The sequence below is a fragment of the Hydractinia symbiolongicarpus genome, chromosome 14, assembly GCF_029227915.1.
Source record: "Hydractinia symbiolongicarpus strain clone_291-10 chromosome 14, HSymV2.1, whole genome shotgun sequence".
Taxonomy (NCBI): Eukaryota; Metazoa; Cnidaria; class Hydrozoa; order Anthoathecata; family Hydractiniidae; genus Hydractinia; species Hydractinia symbiolongicarpus.
The window spans coordinates 16,880,237-16,896,426 of NC_079888.1; the positions used below are offsets into that span (position 1 = coordinate 16,880,237).

At 37.3% G+C, this 16,190-nt stretch overlaps 22 non-coding genes across 22 annotated transcripts; all 22 read right to left on the minus strand.

Moving 5' to 3' along the window:
• Positions 1 to 1,351: 1,351 nt before the first annotated feature.
• Trnar-ucu (transfer RNA arginine (anticodon UCU)) lies at positions 1,352 to 1,425 on the minus strand. The gene has a single exon. It is a non-coding gene; the product is annotated as a tRNA-Arg (tRNA).
• A 432-nt stretch (positions 1,426 to 1,857) lies between these two features.
• Positions 1,858 to 1,931, minus strand: Trnar-ucu (transfer RNA arginine (anticodon UCU)). The gene has a single exon. It is a non-coding gene; the product is annotated as a tRNA-Arg (tRNA).
• Positions 1,932 to 2,363: 432 nt separating this feature from the next.
• Positions 2,364 to 2,437, minus strand: Trnar-ucu (transfer RNA arginine (anticodon UCU)). The gene has a single exon. It is a non-coding gene; the product is annotated as a tRNA-Arg (tRNA).
• Positions 2,438 to 3,880: 1,443 nt separating this feature from the next.
• Positions 3,881 to 3,954, minus strand: Trnar-ucu (transfer RNA arginine (anticodon UCU)). The gene has a single exon. It is a non-coding gene; the product is annotated as a tRNA-Arg (tRNA).
• A 434-nt stretch (positions 3,955 to 4,388) lies between these two features.
• Trnar-ucu (transfer RNA arginine (anticodon UCU)) lies at positions 4,389 to 4,464 on the minus strand. Its single transcript has one exon. It is a non-coding gene; the product is annotated as a tRNA-Arg (tRNA).
• A 431-nt stretch (positions 4,465 to 4,895) lies between these two features.
• On the minus strand, positions 4,896 to 4,969 carry Trnar-ucu (transfer RNA arginine (anticodon UCU)). Its single transcript has one exon. It is a non-coding gene; the product is annotated as a tRNA-Arg (tRNA).
• A 432-nt stretch (positions 4,970 to 5,401) lies between these two features.
• Trnar-ucu (transfer RNA arginine (anticodon UCU)) lies at positions 5,402 to 5,475 on the minus strand. The gene has a single exon. It is a non-coding gene; the product is annotated as a tRNA-Arg (tRNA).
• A 937-nt stretch (positions 5,476 to 6,412) lies between these two features.
• Trnar-ucu (transfer RNA arginine (anticodon UCU)) lies at positions 6,413 to 6,486 on the minus strand. Its single transcript has one exon. It is a non-coding gene; the product is annotated as a tRNA-Arg (tRNA).
• Positions 6,487 to 6,916: 430 nt separating this feature from the next.
• Trnar-ucu (transfer RNA arginine (anticodon UCU)) lies at positions 6,917 to 6,992 on the minus strand. Its single transcript has one exon. It is a non-coding gene; the product is annotated as a tRNA-Arg (tRNA).
• Positions 6,993 to 7,423: 431 nt separating this feature from the next.
• Positions 7,424 to 7,497, minus strand: Trnar-ucu (transfer RNA arginine (anticodon UCU)). The gene has a single exon. It is a non-coding gene; the product is annotated as a tRNA-Arg (tRNA).
• A 432-nt stretch (positions 7,498 to 7,929) lies between these two features.
• Positions 7,930 to 8,003, minus strand: Trnar-ucu (transfer RNA arginine (anticodon UCU)). The gene has a single exon. It is a non-coding gene; the product is annotated as a tRNA-Arg (tRNA).
• Positions 8,004 to 8,940: 937 nt separating this feature from the next.
• On the minus strand, positions 8,941 to 9,014 carry Trnar-ucu (transfer RNA arginine (anticodon UCU)). The gene has a single exon. It is a non-coding gene; the product is annotated as a tRNA-Arg (tRNA).
• Positions 9,015 to 9,952: 938 nt separating this feature from the next.
• Trnar-ucu (transfer RNA arginine (anticodon UCU)) lies at positions 9,953 to 10,026 on the minus strand. The gene has a single exon. It is a non-coding gene; the product is annotated as a tRNA-Arg (tRNA).
• Positions 10,027 to 11,469: 1,443 nt separating this feature from the next.
• On the minus strand, positions 11,470 to 11,543 carry Trnar-ucu (transfer RNA arginine (anticodon UCU)). Its single transcript has one exon. It is a non-coding gene; the product is annotated as a tRNA-Arg (tRNA).
• Positions 11,544 to 11,975: 432 nt separating this feature from the next.
• Trnar-ucu (transfer RNA arginine (anticodon UCU)) lies at positions 11,976 to 12,049 on the minus strand. Its single transcript has one exon. It is a non-coding gene; the product is annotated as a tRNA-Arg (tRNA).
• Positions 12,050 to 12,481: 432 nt separating this feature from the next.
• Positions 12,482 to 12,555, minus strand: Trnar-ucu (transfer RNA arginine (anticodon UCU)). The gene has a single exon. It is a non-coding gene; the product is annotated as a tRNA-Arg (tRNA).
• Positions 12,556 to 12,987: 432 nt separating this feature from the next.
• Trnar-ucu (transfer RNA arginine (anticodon UCU)) lies at positions 12,988 to 13,061 on the minus strand. Its single transcript has one exon. It is a non-coding gene; the product is annotated as a tRNA-Arg (tRNA).
• Positions 13,062 to 13,493: 432 nt separating this feature from the next.
• Positions 13,494 to 13,567, minus strand: Trnar-ucu (transfer RNA arginine (anticodon UCU)). The gene has a single exon. It is a non-coding gene; the product is annotated as a tRNA-Arg (tRNA).
• A 942-nt stretch (positions 13,568 to 14,509) lies between these two features.
• Positions 14,510 to 14,583, minus strand: Trnar-ucu (transfer RNA arginine (anticodon UCU)). Its single transcript has one exon. It is a non-coding gene; the product is annotated as a tRNA-Arg (tRNA).
• A 436-nt stretch (positions 14,584 to 15,019) lies between these two features.
• Trnar-ucu (transfer RNA arginine (anticodon UCU)) lies at positions 15,020 to 15,093 on the minus strand. The gene has a single exon. It is a non-coding gene; the product is annotated as a tRNA-Arg (tRNA).
• Positions 15,094 to 15,524: 431 nt separating this feature from the next.
• Positions 15,525 to 15,597, minus strand: Trnar-ucu (transfer RNA arginine (anticodon UCU)). Its single transcript has one exon. It is a non-coding gene; the product is annotated as a tRNA-Arg (tRNA).
• Positions 15,598 to 16,029: 432 nt separating this feature from the next.
• Positions 16,030 to 16,103, minus strand: Trnar-ucu (transfer RNA arginine (anticodon UCU)). Its single transcript has one exon. It is a non-coding gene; the product is annotated as a tRNA-Arg (tRNA).
• Between the last annotated feature and the right edge of the window lie 87 nt (positions 16,104 to 16,190).

Below are 16,190 nucleotides of genomic sequence, written 5' to 3' on the forward strand. Positions count from 1 at the left end.
AGACACACATAACACTATAAATTATAGGAGACGACAGATGGTGGTGGGTAGGGACCCATGGGACGGGGAGGGGCCAGGGGGACACGGCTGGGGTGGGGGGTTTGGACAGATATTATAGAGCATGCCCGCTTATTTAACGTAAAGTGGTAAAGTGCACATGGATTTTATGGACTCTTCTATCGTTGATTTGACGTGTATGATCTATAAATTGACGTAAAGTGGTAAAGTGCACATGGATTTTATGGACTCTTCTATCATTGATTTGACGGGGATGATCCATAATTTAACGTGGGATAGGAAACTGCTAAGGGGGTCTGTCCTAACATTGGTATTTTCCAATCTCTGCTGATGGGCGTCGAACCCACAACCTTTGAATTAGAAGTCCAACGCGCTAGTCCATTGTGCCACAGCGGCACGGCTATATAAATATGATAGGCATTGCAGCGATTTAACCCAAGAAAATGGTTACACATCTAGTAACCATTCGGTAACATGATGGATATGTTAACAGTCGAGTGCAGTAAGCCAAAACAATATGTTGAGTAAAAGTCTAAATGCTTTTTCAATATTTAATTGATGACCTATTTGGCTTTGCTTTTTCTTTGATCAAGTGTTCTTGTGCAGAGAGAGTGGCAAGTAGAAAGTAATTGCTGCAAAAAAATCTTTTAGTGAATCAGCATATCAAATGCCTTACATGAATACGGATGTTCCATTAATTTCTATTATGTTCTGCGTTATTACTCTTGGCTTCCCATTAAATGAAATTGGTTTGGATTTAACGCATTGAACACGTTTGTTTGCTAAGCATCTCTGTGCAATAGCAAGGGTAAAAATCTAGCATAAATCACCGCTGATGGGAGTCGAACCCAGAACCTTTGAATTAAAAGTCCAACGCGCTAGTCCATTGCGCCACAGCGGCACGGTTACTGATATTTGATAGGCATTGGAGCAATTTAACCCAACAAAATGTTTGCACATCTAGTAATCATTCGTTAACAGGATGGACATGCTAACAGTCGAGTGCAGCAAGCCAAAGCAATATGTAGAGTAAAAATCTAAATGCTTTGTCAATAATAGATTGATGACCTATTTGGCTTTGCTTTTTCTTTGATCAAGTGTTCTTGTGCAGAGAGAGTGGTTAGTAGAAAGTAATTGCTGCAAAAAAATCTTTTAGTGGATCAGCATATGGAATGCCTTAAATGACTACGGAAATTCCATTAAATTCTATTTTTTTCGGCGTTGTTAATCTTGGCGTCCCATTAAATGAACTTGGTTTTGATTAAACACATTGAATTGGGTTTGTTTGCGCAGCACCTTTGTTAAATAGCATTGGTAAGAAACTAGCAAGAATCACCGCTGATGGGCGTCGAACCCACAACCTTTGAATTAGAAGTCCAACGCGCTAGTCCATTGCGCCACAGCGGCACGGATATGTAAATATGATAGGCATTGCAGCGATTTAATCAAAGAAAATGGTTACACATCTAGTAATCCATCGGTAACATGATGGATATGTCAACAGTCGAGTGCAGTAAGCCAAAACAACATGTTGAGTAAAAGTCTAAATGCTTTGTCAATATTTAATTGATGACCTATTTGGCATTGCTTTTTCTTTGATCAAGTGTTCTTGTGCAGAGAGAGTGGTTAGTAGAAAGTAATTGCTGCAAAAAAATCTTTTAGTGAATCAGCATATGGAATGTCTTAAATGACTACGGAAATTCCATTAAATTCTACTTTGTTCGGCGTTATTAATCTTGGCGTCCCATTAAATGAACTTGGTTTTGATTAAACACATTGAATTCGGTTTGTTTGGGCAGCACCTTTGTTAAATAGCATTGGAAAGAAACTAGCAAAAATCACCGCTGATGGGAGTCGAACCCACAACCTTTGAACTAGAAGTCCAACGCGCTAGTCCATTGCGCCACAGCGGCACGGTTATTGACATTTGATAGGCATTGGAGGAATTTAACCCAAGAAAATGTTTGCACATCTAGTAATTATTCGTTAACATGATGAATATGTTAACAGTCGAGTGCAGTAAGCCAAAACAATATGTAGAGTAAATATCTAAATACTTTGTCAATATTTAATTGATGACCTATTTTGTTTTGCTTTTTCTTTGATCAAGTGTTCTTGTGCAGAGAGAGTGGTTAGTAGAAAGTAATTGCTGCAAAAAAATCTTTTAGTGAATCAGCATATGGAATGCCTTAAATGACTACGGAAATTCCATTAAATTCTATTTTGTTCGGCGTTATTAATCTTGGCGTCCCATTAAATGAACTTGGTTTTGATTAAACACATTGAATTCGGTTTGTTTGCGCAGCACCTTTGTTAAATAGCATTGGTAAGAAACTAGCAAAAATCACCGCTGATGGGCGTCGAACCCACAACCTTTGAATTAGAAGTCCAACGCGCTAGTCCATTGTGCCACAGCGGCACGGCTATATAAATATGATAGGCATTGCAGCGATTTAACCCAAGAAAATGGTTACACATCTAGTAACCATTCGGTAACATGATGGATATGTTAACAGTCGAGTGCAGTAAGCCAAAACAATATGTTGAGTAAAAGTCTAAATGCTTTTTCAATATTTAATTGATGACCTATTTGGCTTTGCTTTTTCTTTGATCAAGTGTTCTTGTGCAGAGAGAGTGGCAAGTAGAAAGTAATTGCTGCAAAAAAATCTTTTAGTGAATCAGCATATCGATTGCCTTACATGAATACGGATGTTCCATTAATTTCTATTATGTTCTGCGTTATTACTCTTGGCTTCCCATTAAATGAATTTGGTTTGGATTTAACGCATTGAACACGTTTGTTTGCTAAGCATCTCTGTGCAATAGCAAGGGTAAAAATCTAGCATAAATCACCGCTGATGGGAGTCGAACCCAGAACCTTTGAATTAAAAGTCCAACGCGCTAGTCCATTGCGCCACAGCAGCACGGTTACTGATATTTGATAGGCATTGGAGCAATTTAACCCAACAAAATGTTTGCACATCTAGTAATCATTCGTTAACAGGATGGATATGTTAACAGTCGAGTGCAGCAAGCCAAAACAATATGTAGAGTAAAAATCTAAATGTTTTGTCAATAATAGATTGATGACCTATTCGGCTTTGCTTTTTCTTTGATCAAGTGTTCTTGTGCAGAGAGAGTGGTTAGTAGAAAGTAAATACTGCAAAAAAATCTTTTAGTGAATCAGCATATGGAATGCCTTAAATGACTACGGAAATTCCATTAAATTCTATTTTGTTCGGCGTTATTAATCTTGGCGTCCCATTAAATGAACTTGGTTTTGATTAAACACATTGAATTCGGTTTGTTTGCGCAGCACCTTTGTTAAATAGCATTGGTAAGAAACTAGCAAAAATCACCGCTGATGAGCGTCGAACCCACAACCTTTGAATTAGAAGTCCAACGCGTTAGTCCATTGCGCCACAGCGGCACGGCTATATAAATATGATAGGCATTGCAGCGATTTAACCCAAGAAAATGGTTACACATCTAGTAATCATTCGGTAACATGATGGATATGTTAACAGTCGAGTGCAGTAAGCCAAAACAACATGTTGAGTAAAAGTCTAAATGCTTTGTCAATATTTAATTGATGACCTATTTGGCTTTGCTTTATCTTTGATCAAGTGTTCTTGTGCAGAGAGAGTGGTTAGTAGAAAGTAATTGCTGCAAAAAAATCTTTTAGTGAATCAGCATATGGAATGTCTTAAATGACTACGGAAATTCCATTAAATTCTACTTTGTTCGGTGTTATTAATCTTGGCGTCCCATTAGATGAACTTGGTTTTGATTAAACGCATTGAATTCGGTTTGTTTGCGCAGCACCTTTGTTAAATAGCATTGGTAAGAAACTAGCCTAAATCACCGCTGATGGGAGTCGAACCCACAACCTTTGAATTAGAAGTCCACCGCGCTAGTCCATTGCGCCACAGCGGCACGGTTATAGACATTTGATAGGCATTGGAGCAATTTAACCCAAGAAAATGTTTGCACATCTAGTAATCATTCGTTAACATGATGAATATGTTAACAGTCGAGTGCAGTAAGCCAAAACAATATGTAGAGTAAATATCTAAATCCTTTGTCAATATTAAATTGATGACCTATTTTGTTTTGCTTTTTCTTTGATCAAGTGCCCTTGCGCAGAGAGAGTAGCTACTAGAAAGTAATTACTGCAAATGAAAAAAACTTCTAGTGAATCAGCATATGGAATGCCTTAAATGACTACGGAAATTCCATTAAATTCTACTTTGTTCTGCGTTATTAATCTTGGCGTCCCAGTAAATGGACTTGGTTTTGATTAAACACATTGAATACGGTTTGTTTGCGCAGCACCTTTGTTAAATAGCATTGGTAAGAAATTAGCAAAAAGCAACGCTGATGGGAGTCGAACCCACAACCTTTGAATTAGAAGTCCAACGCGCTAGTCCATTGCGCCACAGCGGCACGGTTATTGATATTTGATAGGCATTGGAGAAATTTAACCAAGAAAATGGTTACACATCTAGTAATCCATCGGTAACATGATGGATATGTCAACAGTCGAGTGCAGTAAGCCAAAACAACATGTTGAGTAAAAGTCTAAATGCTTTGTCAATATTTAATTGATGACCTATTTGGCATTGCTTTTTCTTTGATCAAGTGTTCTTGTGCAGAGAGAGTGGTTAGTAGAAAGTAATTGCTGCAAAAAAATCTTTTAGTGAATCAGCATATGGAATGTCTTAAATGACTACGGAAATTCCATTAAATTCTACTTTGTTCGGCGTTATTAATCTTGGCGTCCCATTAAATGAACTTGGTTTTGATTAAACACATTGAATTCGGTTTGTTTGGGCAGCACCTTTGTTAAATAGCATTGGAAAGAAACTAGCAAAAATCACCGCTGATGGGAGTCGAACCCACAACCTTTGAACTAGAAGTCCAACGCGCTAGTCCATTGCGCCACAGCGGCACGGTTATTGACATTTGATAGGCATTGGAGGAATTTAACCCAAGAAAATGTTTGCACATCTAGTAATTATTCGTTAACATGATGAATATGTTAACAGTCGAGTGCAGTAAGCCAAAACAATATGTAGAGTAAATATCTAAATACTTTGTCAATATTTAATTGATGACCTATTTTGTTTTGCTTTTTCTTTGATCAAGTGTTCTTGTGCAGAGAGAGTGGTTAGTAGAAAGTAATTGCTGCAAAAAAATCTTTTAGTGAATCAGCATATGGAATGCCTTAAATGACTACGGAAATTCCATTAAATTCTATTTTGTTCGGCGTTATTAATCTTGGCGTCCCATTAAATGAACTTGGTTTTGATTAAACACATTGAATTCGGTTTGTTTGCGCAGCACCTTTGTTAAATATCATTGGTAAAAAACTAGCAAAAATCACCGCTGATGGGCGTCGAACCCACAACCTTTGAATTAGAAGTCCAACGCGCTAGTCCATTGTGCCACAGCGGCACGGCTATATAAATATGATAGGCATTGCAGCGATTTAGCCCAAGAAAATGGTTACACATCTAGTAACCATTCGGTAACATGATGGATATGTTAACAGTCGAGTGCAGTAAGCCAAAACAATATGTTGAGTAAAAGTCTAAATGCTTTTTCAATATTTAATTGATGACCTATTTGGCTTTGCTTTTTCTTTGATCAAGTGTTCTTGTGCAGAGAGAGTGGCAAGTAGAAAGTAATTGCTGCAAAAAAATCTTTTAGTGAATCAGCATATCGATTGCCTTACATGAATACGGATGTTCCATTAATTTCTATTATGTTCTGCGTTATTACTCTTGGCTTCCCATTAAATGAATTTGGTTTGGATTTAACGCATTGAACACGTTTGTTTGCTAAGCATCTCTGTGCAATAGCAAGGGTAAAAATCTAGCATAAATCACCGCTGATGGGAGTCGAACCCAGAACCTTTGAATTAAAAGTCCAACGCGCTAGTCCATTGCGCCACAGCAGCACGGTTACTGATATTTGATAGGCATTGGAGCAATTTAACCCAACAAAATGTTTGCACATCTAGTAATCATTCGTTAACAGGATGGATATGTTAACAGTCGAGTGCAGCAAGCCAAAACAATATGTAGAGTAAAAATCTAAATGTTTTGTCAATAATAGATTGATGACCTATTTGGCTTTGCTTTTTCTTTGATCAAGTGTTCTTGTGCAGAGAGAGTGGTTAGTAGAAAGTAAATACTGCAAAAAAATCTTTTAGTGAATCAGCATATGGAATGCCTTAAATGACTACGGAAATTCCATTAAATTCTATTTTGTTCGGCGTTATTAATCTTGGCGTCCCATTAAATGAACTTGGTTTTGATTAAACACATTGAATTCGGTTTGTTTGCGCAGCACCTTTGTTAAATAGCATTGGTAAGAAACTAGCAAAAATCACCGCTGATGGGCGTCGAACCCACAACCTTTGAATTAGAAGTCCAACGCGTTAGTCCATTGCGCCACAGCGGCACGGCTATATAAATATGATAGGCATTGCAGCGATTTAACCCAAGAAAATGGTTACACATCTAGTAATCATTCGGTAACATGATGGATATGTTAACAGTCGAGTGCAGTAAGCCAAAACAACATGTTGAGTAAAAGTCTAAATGCTTTGTCAATATTTAATTGATGACCTATTTGGCTTTGCTTTATCTTTGATCAAGTGTTCTTGTGCAGAGAGAGTGGTTAGTAGAAAGTAATTGCTGCAAAAAAATCTTTTAGTGAATCAGCATATGGAATGTCTTAAATGACTACGGAAATTCCATTAAATTCTACTTTGTTCGGTGTTATTAATCTTGGCGTCCCAGTAAATGGACTTGGTTTTGATTAAACACATTGAATACGGTTTGTTTGCGCAGCACCTTTGTTAAATAGCATTGGTAAGAAATTAGCAAAAAGCAACGCTGATGGGAGTCGAACCCACAACCTTTGAATTAGAAGTCCAACGCGCTAGTCCATTGCGCCACAGCGGCACGGTTATTGATATTTGATAGGCATTGGAGAAATTTAACCAAGAAAATGTTTGCACATCTAGTAATCATTCGTTAACATGATGAATATGTTAACAGTCGAGTGCAGTAAGCCAAAACAATATGTAGAGTAAAAATCTAAATGCTTTGTCAATAATAGATTGATGACCTATTTGGCTTTCCTTTTTCTTTGATCAAGTGTTCTTGTGCAGAGAGAGTGGATAGTAGAAAGTAATTGCTGCAAAAAAATCTTTTAGTGAATCAGCATATGGAATGCCTTAAATGACTACGGAAATTCCATTAAATTCTATTTTGTTCGGCGTTATTAATCTTGGCGTCCCATTAAATGAACTTGGTTTTGATTAAACACATTGAATTCGGTTTGTTTGCGCAGCACCTTTGTTAAATAGCATTGGTAAGAATCTAGCAAAAATCACTGCTGATGGGCGTCGAACCCACAACCTTTGAATTAGAAGTCCAACGCGCTAGTCCATTGCGCCACAGCGGCACGGTTACTGATATTTGATAGGCATTGGAGCAATTTAACCCAACAAAATGTTTGCACATCTAGTAATCATTCGTTAACATGATGGATATGCTAACAGTCGAGTGCAGCAAGCCAAAGCAATATGTAGAGTAAAAATCTAAATGCTTTGTCAATAATAGATTGATGACCTATTTGGCTTTGCTTTTTCTTTGATCAAGTGTTCTTGTGCAGAGAGAGTGGTTAGTAGAAAGTAATTGCTGCAAAAAAATCTTTTAGTGAATCAGCATATGGAATGCCTTAAATGACTACGGAAATTCCATTAAATTCTATTTTGTTCGGCGTTATTAACCTTGGCATCCCATTAAATGAACTTGGTTTTGATTAAACACATTGAATTCGGTTTGTTTGCGCAGCACCTTTGTTAAATAGCATTGGTAAGAAACTAGCAAAAATCACCGCTGATGGGAGTCGAACCCACAGCATTTGAATTAGAAGTCCAACACGCTAGTCCATTGCGCCACAGCGGCAGGGCTATATAAACATGATAGGCATTGCAGCGATTTAACCCATGAAAATGGTTACACATCTAGTAATCATTCGGTAACATGATGGATATGTAAACAGTCGAGTGCAGTAAGCCAAAACAACATGTTGAGTAAAAGTCTAAATGCTCTGTCAATATTTAATTGATGACCTATTTGGCTTTGCTTTTTCTTTGATCAAGTGTTCTTGTGTAGAGAGATTGGTTAGTAGAAAGTAACTGCCGCAAAAAAATCTTTTAGTGAATCAGCATATGGAATGCCTTAAATGACCACGGAAATTCCATTAAATTCTACTTTGTTCGGCGTTATTAATCTTGGTGTCCCATTAAATGAACTTGGTTTTGATTAAACACATTGAATTCGGTTTGTTTGCGCAGCACCTTTGCTAAATAGCATTGGTAAGAAATTAGCAAAAATCACGGCTGATGGGAGTCGAACCCACAACCTTTGAATTAGAAGTCCAACGCGCTAGTCCATTGCCCCACAGCGGCACGACTATATAAATATGATAGGCATTGCAGCGATTTAACCCAAGAAAATGGTTACAAATCTAGTAATCATTCGGTAACATGATGGATATGTAAACAGTCGAGTGCAGTAAGCCAAAACAACATGTTGAGTAAAAGTCTAAATGCTCTGTCAATATTTAATTGATGACCTATTTGGCTTTGCTTTTTCTTTGATCAAGTGTTCTTGTGCAGAGAGATTGGTTAGTAGAAAGTAATTGCTGCAAAAAAATCTTTTAGTGAATCAGCATATGGAATGCCTTAAATGACCACGGAAATTCCATTAAATTCTACTTTGTTCGGCGTTATTACTCTTGGCTTCCCATTAAATGAAATTGGTTTGGATTTAACGCATTGAACACGTTTGTTTGCTAAGCATCTCTGTGCAATAGCAAGGGTAAAAATCCAGCATAAATCACCGCTGATGGGAGTCGAACCCACAACCTTTGAATTAGAAGTCCAACGCGCTAGTCCATTGCCCCACAGCGGCACGATTACTGATATTTGATAGGCATTGGAGCAATTTAACCCAAAAAAATGTTTGCACATCTAGTAATCATTCGTTAACAGGATGGATATGTTAACAGTCGAGTGCAGCAAGCCAAAACAATATGTAAAGTAAAAATCTAAATGCTTTGTCAATAATAGATTGATGACCTATTTGGCTTTGCTTTTTCTTTGATCAAGTGTTCTTGTGCAGAGAGAGTGGTTAGTAGAAAGTAATTACTGCAAAAAAATCTTTTAGTGAATCAGCATATGGAATGCCTTAAATGACCACGGAAATTCCATTAAATTCTACTTTGTTCGGCGTTATTACTCTTGGCTTCCCATTAAATGAAATTGGTTTGGATTTAACGCATTGAATTCGGTTTGTTTGCGCAGCCCCTTTGTTAAATAGCATTGGTAAGAAACTAGCAAAAATCACCGCTCATGGGAGTCGAACCCACAACCTTTGAATTAGAAGTCCAACGCGCTAGTCCATTGCCCCACAGCGGCACGGCTATATAAATATGATAGGCATTGCAGCGATTTAACCCAAGAAAATGGTTACACATCTAGCAATCATTTGGTAACATGATGGATATTTTAACAGTCGAGTGCAGCAAGCCAAAACAACATGTTGAGTAAAAGTCTAAATGCTTTGTCAATATTTAATTGATGACCTATTTGGCTTTGCTTTTTCTTTGATCAAGTGTTCTTGTGCAGAGAGAGTGGTTAGTAGAAAGTAATTGCTGCAAAAAAATCTTTTAGTGAATCAGCATATGGAATGCCTTAAATGACTACGGAAATTCCATTAAATTCTACTTTGTTCAGCGTTATTAAGCTTGGAGTCCCATTAAATGAACTTGGTTTTGATTAAACGCATTGAATTCGGTTTGTTTGCGCAGCACCTTTGTTAAATAACATTGGTAAGAAACTAGCAAAAATCACCGCCGATGGGAGTCGAACCCACAACCTTTGAATTAGAAGTCCAACGCGCTAGTCCATTGCACCACAGCGGCACAGCTATATAAATATGATAGGCATTGCAGCGATTTAACCCAAGAAAATGGTTACACATCTAGTAACCATTCGGTAACATGATGGATATGTTAACAGTCGAGTGCAGTAAGCCAAAACAATATGTTGAGTAAAAGTCTAAATGCTTTGTCAATATTTAATTGATGACCTATTTGGCTTTGCTTTTTCTTTGATCAAGTGTTCTTGTGCAGAGAGAGTGGCTAGTAGAAAGTAATTGCTGCAAAAAAATCTTTTAGTGAATCAGCATATCGATTGCCTTACATGACTACGGATGTGCCATTAATTTCTATTATGTTCTGCGTTATTACTCTTGGCTTCCCATTAAATGAAATTGGTTTTGATTAAACGCATTGAACACGTTTGTTTGCTAAGCATCTCTGTGCAATAGCAAGGGTAAAAATCTAGCATAAATCACCGCTGATGGGAGTCGAACTCACAACCTTTGAATTAGAAGTCCAACGCGCTAGTCCATTGCCCCACAGCGGCACGGCTATATAAATATGATAGGCATTGCAGCGATTTAACCCAAGAAAATGGTTACACATCTAGTAATCACTCAATAACATGATGGATATGTTAACAGTCGAGTGCAGTAAGCCAAAACAACATGTTGAGTAAAAGTCTAAATGCTTTGTCAATATTTAATTGATGACCTATTTGGCTTTGCTTTTTCTTTGATCAAGTGTTCTTGTGCAGAGCGAGTGGTTAGTAGAAAGTAATTGCTGCAAAACAATATCTTAGTGAATCAGCATATGAAATGCCTTAAATGACTAGGGAAATTCCATTAAATTCTACTTTGTTCGGCGTTATTAATCTTGGCGTCCCATTAAATGAACTTGGTTTTGATTAAACGCATTGAATTCGGTTTGTTTGCGCAGCACCTTTGTTAAATAGCATTGGAAAGAAACTAGCAAAAATCACCGCTGATGGGAGTCGAACCCACAACCTTTGAATTAGAAGTCCAACGCGCTAGTCTATTGCGCCAAAGCGGCACGGCTACATAAATATGATAGGCATTGCAGCAATTAAAACAAAAGAAAATGTTTGCACATCTAGTAATCATTCGTTAACAGGATGGATATGTTAACAGTCGAGTGCAGCAAGCCAAAACAATATGTACAGTAAAAATCTAAATGCTTTGTCAATAATAGATTGATGACCTATTTGTCTTTGCTTTTTCTTTGATCAAGTGTTCTTGTGCAGAGAGAGTGGTTAGTAGAAAGTAATTGCTGCAAAAAAAACTTTTAGTGAATCAGCATATCGATTGCCTTACATGACTACGGATGTGCCATTAATTTCTATTATGTTTTGCGTTATTACTCTTGGCTTCCCATTAAATGAAATTGGATTGGATTTAACGCATTGAACACGTTTGTTTGCTAACCATCTCTGTGCAATAGCAAGGGTAAAAATCTAGCATAAATCACCGCTGATGGGAGTCGAACCCACAACCTTTGAATTAGAAGTCCAACGCGCTAGTCCACTGCGCCACAGCGGCACGGTTACTGATATTTGATAGGCATTGGAGCAATATAACCCAACAAAATGTTTGCACATCTAGTAATCATTCGTTAACAGGATGGATATGTTAAAAGTCGAGTGCAGCAAGCCAAAACAATATGTAGAGTATAAATCTAAATGCTTTGTCAATAATAGATTGATGACCTATTTGGCTTTGCTTTTTCTTTGATCAAGTGTTCTTGTGCAGAGAGAGTGGTTAGTAGAAAGTAATTACTGCAAAAAGATCTTTTAGTGAATCAGCATATGGAATCCCTTAAATGACTACGGAAATTCCATTAAATTCTATTTTGTTCGGCGTTATTAATCTTGGCGTCCCATTAAATGAACTTGGTTTTGATTAAACACATTGAATTCGGTTTGTTTGCGCAGCACCTTTGTTAAATAGCATTGGTAAGAAACTAGCAAAAATCACCGCTGATGGGAGTCGAACCCACAACCTTTGAAATAGAAGTCCAACGCGCTAGTCCATTGCCCCACAGCGGCACGGCTATATAAATATGATAGGCATTGCAGCGATTTAACCCAAGAAAATGGTTACACATCTAGTAATCACTCAATAACATGATGGATATGTTAACAGTCGAGTGCAGTAAGCCAAAACAACATGTTGAGTAAAAGTCTAAATGCTTTGTCAATATTTAATTGATGACCTATTTGGCTTTGCTTTTTCTTTGATCAAGTGTTCTTGTGCAGAGAGAGTGGTTAGTAGAAAGTAATTGCTGCAAAAAAATCTCTTAGTGAATCAGCATATGAAATGCCTTAAATGACTACGGAAATTCCATTAAATTCTACTTTGTTCGGCGTTATTAATCTTGGCGTCCCATTAAATGAACTTGGTTTTGATTAAACGCATTGAATTCGGTTTGTTTGCGCAGCACCTTTGTTAAATAGCATTGGTAAGAAACTAGCAAAAATCACCGCTGATGGGAGTCGAACCCACAACCTTTGAATTAGAAGTCCAACGCGCTAGTCCATTGCGCCACAGCGGCACGGCTATATAAATATGATAGGCATTGCAGCAATTAAAACAAAAGAAAATGTTTGCACATCTAGTAATCATTCGTTAACAGGATGGATATGTTAACAGTCGAGTGCAGCAAGCCAAAACAATATGTAGAGTAAAAATCTAAATGCTTTGTCAATAATAGATTGATGACCTATTTGTCTTTGCTTTTTCTTTGATCAAGTGTTCTTGTGCAGAGAGAGTGGTTAGTAGAAAGTAATTGCTGCAAAAAAATCTTTTAGTGAATCAGCATATCGATTGCCTTACATGACTACGGATGTGCCATTAATTTCTACTATGTTCTGCGTTTTTACTCTTGGCTTCCCATTAAATGAAATTGGTTTGGATTTAACGCATTGAACACGTTTGTTTGCTAAGCATCTCTGTGCAATAGCAAGGGTAAAAATCTAGCATAAATCACCGCTGATGGGAGTCGAACCCACAACCTTTGAATTAGAAGTCCAACGCGCTAGTCCATTGCGCCACAGCGGCACGGTTACTGATATTTGATAGGCATTGGAGCAATTTAACCCAACAAAATGTTTGCACATCTAGTAATCGTTCGTTAACAGGATGGATATGTTAAAAGTCGAGTGCAGCAAGCCAAAACAATATGTAGAGTAAAAATCTAAATGCTTTGTCAATAATAGATTGATGACCTATTTGGCTTTGCTTTTTCTTTGATCAAGTGTTCTTGTGCAGAGAGATTGGTTAATAGAAAGTAATTACTGCAAAAAAATCTTTTAGTGAATCAGCATATGGAATCCCTTAAATGACTACGGAAATTCCATTAAATTCTATTTTGTTCGGCGTTATTAATCTTGGCGTCCCATTAAATGGATTTGGTTTTGATTAAACACATTGAATTCGGTTTGTTTGCGCAGCACCTTTGTTAAATAGCATTGGTAAGAAACTAGCAAAAATCACCGCTGATGGGAGTCGAACCCACAACCTTTGAATTAGAAGTCCAACGCGCTAGTCCATTGCGCCACAGCGGCACGGCTATATAAATAGGATAGGCATTGCAGCAATTAAAACAAAAGAAAATGTTTGCACATCTAGTAATCATTCGTTAACAGGATGGATATGTTAACAGTCGAGTGCAGCAAGCCAAAACAATATGTAGAGTAAAAATCTAAATGCTTTGTCAATAATAGATTGATGACCTATTTGTCTTTGCTTTTTCTTTGATCAAGTGTTCTTGTGCAGAGAGAGTGGTTAGTAGAAAGTAATTGCTGCAAAAAAATCTTTTAGTGAATCAGCATATCGATTGCCTTACATGACTACGGATGTGCCATTAATTTCTATTATGTTCTGCGTTATTAATCTTGGCTTCCCATTAAATGAAATTGGTTTGGATTTAACGCATTGAACACGTTTGTTTGCTAAGCATCTCTGTGCAATAGCAAGGGTAAAAATCTAGCATAAATCACCGCTGATGGGAGTCGAACCCACAACCTTTGAATTTGAAGTCCAACGCGCTAGTCCATTGCGCTACAGCGGCACGGTTACTGATATTTGATAGGCATTGGAGCAATTTAACCAAACAAAATGTTTGCACATCTAGTAATCATACGTTAACAGGATGGATATGTTAAAAGTCGAGTGCAGCAAGCCAAAACAATATGTAGAGTAAAAATCTAAATGCTTTGTCAATATTAAATTGATGACCTATTTTGTATTGCTTTTTCTTTGATCAAGTGCCCTTGCGCAGAGAGAGTAGCTACTAGAAAGTAATTACTGCAAATAAAAAAAACTTTTAGTGAATCAGCATATGGAATGCCTTAAATGACTACGGAAATTCCATTAAAATCTACTTTGTTCTGCGTTATTAATCTTGGCGTCCCATTAAATGAATTTGGTTTTGATTAAACACATTGAATACAGTTTTTTTGCGCAGCACCTTTGTTAAATAGCGTTGGTAAGAAACTAGCAAAAATCACCGCTGATGGGAGTCGAATCCACAACCTTTGAATTAGAAGTCCAACGCGCTAGTCCATTGCGCCACAGCGGCACGGTTTTTGATATTTGATAGTCATTGGAGCAATCTAAACCAAGAAATTGTTTGCACATCTAGTAATCATTCGTTAACAAGATGGATATGTTAACAGTCGAGTGCAGCAAGCCAAAACAATATGTAGAGTAAATATCTAAATACTTTGTCAATATTAAATTGATGACCTATTTTGTTTTGCTTCTTCTTTGTTCAAGTGCCCTTGCGCAGAGAGAGTAGCTACTAGAAAGTAATTACTGCAAATAAAAAAAACTTCTAGTGAATCAGCATATGAAATGCTTTAAATGACTACGGAAATTCCATTAAAATATACTTTGTTCTGCGTTACTAATCTTGGCGTCCCATTAAATGAATTTGGTTTTGATTAAACACATTGAATACGGTTTGTTTGCGCAGCACCTTTGTTAAATAGCATTGGTAAGAAACTAGCAAAAATCACCGCTGATGGGAGTCGAACCCACAACCTTTGAATTAGAAGTCCAACGCGCTAGTCCATTGCGCCACAGCGGCACGGTTATTGACATTTGATAGGCATTGGAGCAATTTAACCCAAGAAAATGTTTGCACATCTAGTAATCATTCGTTAACATGATGAATATGTTAACAGTCGAGTGCAGTAAGCCAAAACAATATGTAGAGTAAATATCTAAATACTTTGTCAATATTAAATTGATGACCTATTTTGTTTTGCTTTTTCTTTGATCAAGTGTTCTTGTGCAGAGAGAGTGGTTAGTAGAAAGTAATTGCTGCAAAAAAATATTTTAGTGAATCAGCATATCAAATGCCTTACATGACTACGGATGTTCCAATAATTTCTATTATGTTCTGCGTTATTACTCTTGGCTTCCCATTGTATGAATTTGGTTTGGATTTAAAGCATTAAACACGTTTGTTTGCTAAGCATCTCTGTGCAATAGCAAGGGTAAAAATCTATCATAAGTCACCGCTGATGGGAGTCGAACCACAACCTTTGAATTAGAAGTCCAACGCGCTAGTCCATTGCGCCACAGCGGCACGGTTACTGATATTTGATAGGCATTGGAACAATTTAACCCAACAAAATGTTTGCACATCTAGTAATCATTCGTTAACAGGATGGACATGCTAACAGTCGAGTGCAGCAAGCCAAAGCAATATGTAGAGTAAAAATCTAAATGCTTTGTCAATAATAGATTGATGACCTATTTGGCTTTGCTTTTTCTTTGATCAAGTGTTCTTGTGCAGAGAGAGTGGTTAGTAGAAAGTAATTGCTGCAAAAAAATCTTTTAGTGAATCAGCATATGGAATGCCTTAAATGACTACGGAAATTCCATTAAATTCTATTTTGTTCGGCGTTGTTAATCTTGGCGTCCCATTAAATGAACTTGGTTTTGATTAAACACATTGAATTGGGTTTGTTTGCGCAGCACCTTTGTTAAATAGCATTGGTAAGAAACTAGCAAGAATCACCGCTGATGGGAGTCGAACTCACAACCTTTGAATTAGAAGTCCAACGCGCTAGTCCATTGCGCCACAGCGGCACGGCTATGTAAATATGATAGGCATTGCAGCAATTTAACCCAAGAAAATGGTTACACATCAAGTAATCATTCGGTAACATGATGGAT